The sequence below is a fragment of the Pinus tabuliformis genome, chromosome J (assembly GCF_031772625.1).
Source record: "Pinus tabuliformis cultivar Carrire ecotype Pingquan chromosome J, CPIR1, whole genome shotgun sequence".
Taxonomy (NCBI): Eukaryota; Viridiplantae; Streptophyta; class Pinopsida; order Pinales; family Pinaceae; genus Pinus; species Pinus tabuliformis.
In genome coordinates, this window is record NC_142295.1 from 1,275,782,893 (window position 1) to 1,275,790,866 (window position 7,974).

At 35.7% G+C, this 7,974-nt stretch overlaps 2 pseudogenes; both read right to left on the minus strand.

Annotated features, from left to right (window-relative positions):
- Window positions 1-1,919: 1,919 nt before the first annotated feature.
- LOC149231891 (pre-mRNA-processing factor 39-1-like) lies at window positions 1,920-2,749 on the minus strand (annotated as a pseudogene).
- Window positions 2,750-4,509: 1,760 nt separating this feature from the next.
- On the minus strand, window positions 4,510-5,539 carry LOC149231892 (uncharacterized; annotated as a pseudogene).
- Window positions 5,540-7,974: the final 2,435 nt, after the last annotated feature.

The following is a 7,974-nucleotide window of genomic DNA, read 5'->3' on the forward strand; positions in this document are numbered from 1 at the left end:
GAGAAGAGAAAATTTCAAAGTAGGAACAAGAGCTCTACAAGGTAGAATATTTCAAATTTGAGACTTAAAATATAATCTTGGATATATTAAGAGAAAAATCCTCATTAAAGAGTCCTCAAATAGCTTGATTGAAGGATTAAAGATTGCTCGATCGAGGGATTAAAAAGGCTCAATCGAGCTACTTTTTTCACCCACAACGCAACCTCGCTTGCCAAAAAGTGTAACCCAACTCTATGCATACACCCATAAGGATGACTGAAACAATAAAAGGGTTGATATTTAGAAATAAAATAATAATAATAATTGTGTGTAAATGAGGTAAATGAGATATGTTACAAAAACCTTTTGTTTCACAAGACATGGTACTCTCTACTTTCATGTATCATAAGAATTTTAAGACATAAGGAAACAAATTAATTCTTCAATAAAACTATCATAATGTACACAAAGCTCCATTCCTCAATAATAGAGCATCATGTCTATAAATATATACATGTATTAGCCATTTTTCACAATAAGCTATTTCCTTATATTTGTATTTAAGAGAAACCAATTGCGTTTTTCATACTTATGTAGTACATTTTCCATTTCTCAAAGTCATTTTCTACTTCCAAGAAAGAGAAACCCCTTCACTTGTAAGATTTATACAACATGCATCACACGCTATAATTGCTTTATTATATTATTGTTGTTATTATTATTGAAATAGTTTCTTGTTATCAAGATGAGACTAATGCACCCAAATATAAGACCACAAGGGAAACATTAGCGCCATTCAATTTCATTTCCTTCAACTATAAAATCAATAAGTAGGGAATATCTACTCTACCAATGTATCATTGATATTGATCATTGTTGCATGTACTAACATGCATTTACATGCATAAGAACAAACACTAAAAATATTGGTAGAACTCACACTCTAGTGGGGGTTGTGTTGTACCTCAATAGACAGTTCCTGGTTGTGAGGGAACCAGTGACTGAGACATCTTGAGATTGGATAAAAAGATTGAAATTAATGGTCGAAAGTACAGGCCATGAAGGCTTGTAACCAAAAGTTTTGGCTTTGAAACCCTAGCCTCCTAAAGCAGAATGGCCAAAAGACTATGAGAGTTGCAGGGTGGAGATGTAAAGCAGAAAATGGAGACAAGTTTTGGCACATGAAATTAAGAATTTGTACTTCAACTCTGTAGAAAGAATGATGGATGAAAAAGAAGAATATGAATGAGATTCTCGGATGTGGAGCGCTTCATTAAGGGCTTCAAGATTAATTTTTAATGATTACAACAAAATTTTAATGAGTACAATGAAGTAAATTCATTAAAAACATAAACTAAAGCACACGTTGTATCTTACACTATCCAAACATATATGAATGCCGAGACACATGAGAAAAAAAATCACTACAACACCATTGTTAGAATCAAACTGACAAAAATCACTACAACACCAATGTTAGAATCAAACTGACATATATTATTCAGGTTTCAAAAAAACTCAGTAATAAAGACTGGACTCCAAACCCCTTCAAAATCTAATTTCCCTCCTTTTATCCTCCTCCATCACAGGGCAGCAACCCTTATCAATTAATTACAAAATAGTTTTTATCAATTTTGAAACTAATTCGGTGATAAAATCTCCCTTTTATATATATATATAATCTTTATTTTAAAAGTGATTCCACTCAACATAATTTGGGCTTTTAACCCAAAAATGAAGAATACACATACGTGAGCGTTAGTTATAATAAAGGAGGAGTGATTGGGCCTGAATACTCACTTCCATAAAATCGGGACTTGATCAAAACCGTAAACTCCTTTACCGAGCACCTGAGGTGGTTTGTTTTTTAAGATGAGGAGGGTGATGTCGTAAATGATCTTGGCCGTAGATCTTTAGATGGATGGTTTTTCAGAATCCACCTACGGGACCACCTTCCTTCTTAATTGTTGTGCACTTTGTCCTCTCGTAATTTCATGGATCTGGGTGTGCAAGCGATATCCTTGACGATAACCTTCTTGTTGTATTGCGTTAGCTGGTTGTTGAGGATGCCCATAGTTTCCATAACGAGGATAGGGAGCATAGCCACCCTGTTGACCATAGCCCGGCCATTGTTGAGGTTGCATCTAGGGAGGCTGATGCCAACTTTGAGACTGCTGAGCATAGCCTGCACCCCACTGGGCCTGTCCATTTGGATAAAGCGACATACCAGATTGTGCAGGAGATACAGCAGCAGGAGCAATTGTGTATGTCTTCACAACTTTAGTCTAATCTGATGCAATACCATCTAGGGATCGTTTCCTAGATTCATAAGAGATTGAAAGAACTGCCTACGATGGAATTCTGCCTTCTTTATAGCATGAATATCTCCAAAGATGTCAACAAACTCTAAAAATATGCTTCGTATCTCCTCTCGATCTGCAACACTTAATTCATAGGATCCATCGGGCTTTGGGTTCAACATTTTCTTTTTTACAACAGAATCTAAGTACTCAATTTGTTTAGAACCTGGATTTCTTGATTCTAAATGTATAGCTACCTCGAGAAGAGTCATTGAAAAAGGCAAATACTCCAGTGCTTCATTCAAAACTTCTCTTGCTTTATTTGCATTGCCTGCAGCTAGCTGAAGAAAACGAGAGTACTAAATATACAACAGAGGCAGTGACTGTGACTGTTCTTTTGCTTTCTTAGTTGCAAAAGTTGTTTCAAATATTGACATTGCTGATTTAGAACTCCCTAGCGAATGTTCCATGTTGGCATGTGTTAAGTTTAGGTATGTTCTATGCTTAGAGCAATTTATTTCAATTTTCACACTTAACCCAATATCTTTTCCAAATTAGCAATCACATTAGCATAATAGTAAATTGCAGATAGAACATAGACATAAATTGCAAAAGACAAGCCAAGACAAGAGAACACAAGATGTAGCGCTAGCCAGGGACAAACCACAATGTGGGGAAACCTTTGATCAATTATTCTTATATGTTCTTCAATAGTTCAACAAAGAGAGATAGTACATATACAACAGAAGTCAACACTTTGACTTATCTAAGTAAGAGCATAGATCATCTCTAAGAAGATGATACATGAGGTAGCTTAACTCAGTTGAAGACATGTTGCTTCAACTGATTCTCCAAGGTGACTCCATCACCATGATGCACCTCATCATCATGTCACACCTCACATCACTATGTTGCATCTCATACTAATCATGACTATACCCATCATTGCACTGTTGCACTATGTTCAGCGCTTCATTGCACTATGTTGCACCCAAATGCATGTTGCAATACCTCATTATCCTGTTGTTGCAAACCTCATCATCCTGTTCTTGCAATACATTCTTGCTGTTGATATATGTCCATCATTACCATGTTGTCTCATTGTTGCACCATATTGCACCATGTTGCCTTCATCACGCTGCCACCTATCATATCATTATGTTGTTGTACTTACTCTGCACTGCTGCAATTCTAGGACTGGTTAGGGTACTAACCACAGTCCCTAACAACCCATCAAAATTGGCCTAGAATTGCACTCAAGGACTATTGTTGTCTTCCACAAAGATGTTGCCCTCCATGCTGCCCCTTTGAGGTAGTTTCAAGCCCAACGCTTTTACCTATCTCCCTAACACAACTGTGGCATCCAAATGCCTAACTAATAGCACTTGCCAACACCCAAACACATTCATTCTTCACGCTGTCACTAGAGATCTTCTCTTGTTGTGGTTAGGGTTGCCTTGCAGCGTATAGGAGTAGGTATGGGCAGCGTATAGGAGCAGTTATGGGCAGCGTATAGGAGCCTTTATGGGGAACGTATAGGATCCTTTTCACTGTGGCCAGGGCACCCCTTTTGCTGTGTCTAAGGGCTGTCTCAAACCCTTCCAAAACAACATATGGATTAGGGCATGACTGCATTTAGCTAGGGCTTGATATGACCTGCGTTTAGGGCATGATAGCACTGCGTTAGTCTATGAATAGACTACGGCTAGGGCTCCAAGATTAGGGCTATTGAAGCTCCCTTAAACAGTGGACAGAGCTCCCTTTGAACTGCGGCCAAACCTTCACAAGACCTGCGGCTAGGGCATCCTTCTTTTGCTGCGTATAGGGTCTCCTTCTAGACCTGCGTTTTTCCCTTAGAGATTCTTCTTTCCACTAAAACCCAAAACAAGTGGAGAAGAATAAATCTCAAGAGAGTTGTGTGCGTAAATGACTTGCAAGGCACTTGTATTTATACCAAAATGTGGAGCACAAGTGGGGGCAATTTAGTTGTTGGCCGACCTTACAAATTGTCCCATAACATAAATAAATTCATATCTCCATGAATACTTATCGGAATCGGATGATCTTTAAATCAATCCTACACCTCTCGATGAGAGGAGTCCAAGAAAAATATTAGCTGCCATAAATAAGATGACCCACATGGAGTTTGGTCCTAGTTGCCAATTTTAACATGTTTAATTATAGTATAGTAATTCTAGGAGACCAGGGGCTAGCTCTGTGTAAAGTAAATCTATGCGAGTCGACTCCACTCCTGCTGCGAATATTCAAATTCAATGTACTTACCCCAAAGAGGATAGAACAAGTAATCAGTTTCAACATATGACGGGCCTCGTTCAAATAACCTTTGAATGGTCTCCAGATCTTCATATGTCGACATTGCAAAGGTTTCATAGTGCATCCATATATCGACCGAGTATGTCACAGCTTGGACTGCTCGTTCATATACCTCAACAATTTTTTCAGCACTACCTGAGCGTGCTTCATAATCTGAATACTTCTTCCAGTATCTGTAGCATAAAAGGAACTCTGTTAAGAAAGCATCATATACTTTGCGTATTTTTGGCAAATATTCCTTTGTTGTATTTTCAGTCTCTTGAATAAGAGAAGTCCATGCATTAAAATATGTTGAGTTTGCCGTTACTATGCTCCATAGCATTTCTTCTTCAATAGAGATGGCAGGAGTCTCCTCACACTGTTGTTGTTCATGTTCCTTGTTCTCTCCAGGCACAATATTACCATTCTCATTAGCATCATGTTTGGCCTAAGCAAATTGGTTTGCATCTGCCATGCCAGTGGCTACTGTAGATCCATAATCTGTACCTAGAGAGGATTGATCCATTGCAGGGACTTGTTCTCCCATATACTTAGTTACATCATAATTGCCACTAGCAGCTGCAACTTGGTAAAATGTTGATGGAGGAACCTAATCTGCCGCAAGCTCTTGTTCAGTCAAGCCATATTTACTTATGTCGGTCAAACCAGAATTATCCACAATACCATAAACATTCGTTGTTGAAGCTGGGTCCATTGTAGAATCTTGATGTCTGCTAAAATTGTTTCCATTAGACAAAACAGTGATAGCGATGTCAGCATACGTACTAGGGACATGAACTTGCTCCATCACGGTTCTTAATGCTGGGTAAAGTTGCTTCCATCAGGCAACTGAGTACAATTTGCAGCTTCATAACCCTAGTAACATCTCCAGCTACATATTCCATGACTGCTAGAGCTTGAGCTACTACAGGCTCTTGGTCTCTCATCAAATGAAGATTTAAACCCAATTTTATATTCTTATTGTTCATGGTCCAAATCCAAGAGGCAAAAAAAAGCTACAACAGGTTGAATGGAAAGAACCTTTTATTTGTCCGTGATCTTTATACAAAGATACAACAAATACAATATAGATATAAACATCAAACTAGCCAATAAATTACTATATTCTACAACAATAACGAAAACATAGAATTAGCATCATTTGATTTGGTTTTCTTCAACTAAGTCACAAGTGAAGAATATCTTAGGACTTAAACTCTATTGGGGTTATATTACCTACTTTATTTAATAGACCCATCAAGTCATCATTGGTATTTTTTAAATATTAATTAAGCTACACTATACCTTTGCAAAATATATGCCCATACACTCAAAAGTATCAACAACATTGCACATAAAATGAATGGCAAGAACCTTATATTTGGCCATGAATCTTATACAAAGATACAAAAAATACAATATAGATATCTAGCATTAAACTAGCCAATTAATTACTACATTTTATGACAACAATAATGATAATTGAGACGATATTTGATAGAGTCAATACCGCTTTGATGGTAAAGGTACAATTGAGAAAGAACATACAATTTTGATGGTATTCTTCGATCCATTAAATTCTGGATGTGGAGAATCCCAATGATTTCTTTAGTGGAACTCATCTAGTTCTATTTGATATTCTATGACATTATGAGTCTAAGTCATACTTCCATAGTTCTATTGTACTTGCATGTACTACCTAAATAAGAAAAAACACAATTCTGATATTTACATAAATGAATTCAATACCTTTATAAAAAACAATGGCACTATTTGCATTAAAAGATTAGACTAAAAAAATACTAATGATATTTACATAAAGGAGTTCAATACCTTCATAAAAACAATGCCACTATTTGCATTAAAAAAATAGACTAAAAAAGTACTAATAAATTTATTATAGTTTTTAAAGAACCCCAAACTACTGATTATTCATTCTTATAAGACCATGAGTTACACTTCAAAATCATTCACCTTGATGAAAAGGAACCTTGTATGAGTAGCATTCATTATAAAGTATATATTATAATATCTTATCTTAGACATTTTAAGAGGATATATAATGTCTTTATCTCTCTCATTTGCCATGTAAAGCCCTTGTCATTTGTCTCCAAAACCATGTAACAAAGGTTCATTCATTGTAGATCATCAATTATTCAAAAAATTCAATTCCAAAAAATTGATGTTCTTCACATGTAGGTTTCTTGTTACAAACACCATTGCTAAAAAAGAAAAAGCCAGCGAGAATGCATACTATTTGCGATGTTATTAAGTCATTCACAAAATCCTTCCATACCATTTTTCAAATGCTTTGCTGGCAATTGTGAAATACATGTCATGGCAAATCATTTTGAACTATAGTAACAATGTTTTGAGGTTATTTACTAACTTTAAGAAACTAATTTAATTAGACGATTATATATATTCATGTAGTTTTAATAGTGTTCATAAATAAACCCAACTTGGCTGGTGAAAAGTTATATTTTTTAGTTTTATCCTATGTTGCACGAAACTTTTAGGAACCTTGCGTTTCGGGCTGTACTCGTACCTGAAACTCTGAAACTCCGGTGAAACTTGGATAAAACTCGGCCATCATGTAATCATCTATGAGAGGTAATATAGGCATGGCTTTCCTTCTAAATTGTCATTTATGAGCATTATTCTCTTTTTTCTTGCAAGATAGCATGTTATTCATTTTTATATGTGATGTTTCTACCGACGGAAACTCCAAAACATTTCAGGGCTTCATGCAACTTAGATTTTATCTTTATTGTCATTTATGAGCATTATTCTCTTTTTTCTTGCAAGATAACATGTTATTCATTTTTATATGTGATGTTTCTACCGACGGAAACTCCAAAACATTTCAGGGCTTCATGCAACTTAGATTTTATCTTTAGCCTAGGAGATCCAACTTGGTATTTAGTAAGTTTTATAATCCCAACCTCAATTTGGCTACTTTTATATTTTTGTGAATTGAAATGGAATTTCAATTTTATTTCGCAGATCTTTGAAACCGCAAATATTTTTTTGGACATTTCAAAGGTTAAGCTTTTTTGTGCCTAAAAGTATAGCTTATTTGTCAAATCGTAGTGACAGTTTTGTTGATGCTTGAAATTATGCATTCTAAAGTTGTTCACCATGAAATAACCAACAACAACAAAATTCAAGCCAAAAACTATATTTACAATTATGTGGCTTTTTGGAAATGCACTAGAGGATTTCATAGAATGAAAACGTGAAAATTGATTACTATTGAATTCACAGAATAAACAGTTTCTTCCATTACTGGAAAAATAATTTAATATTATTCTGAGTTATACTCAACCCGTTTAAATCGAAGGGTTCAAATTTCAGGACAACGAGCAATAAGCGAACATGC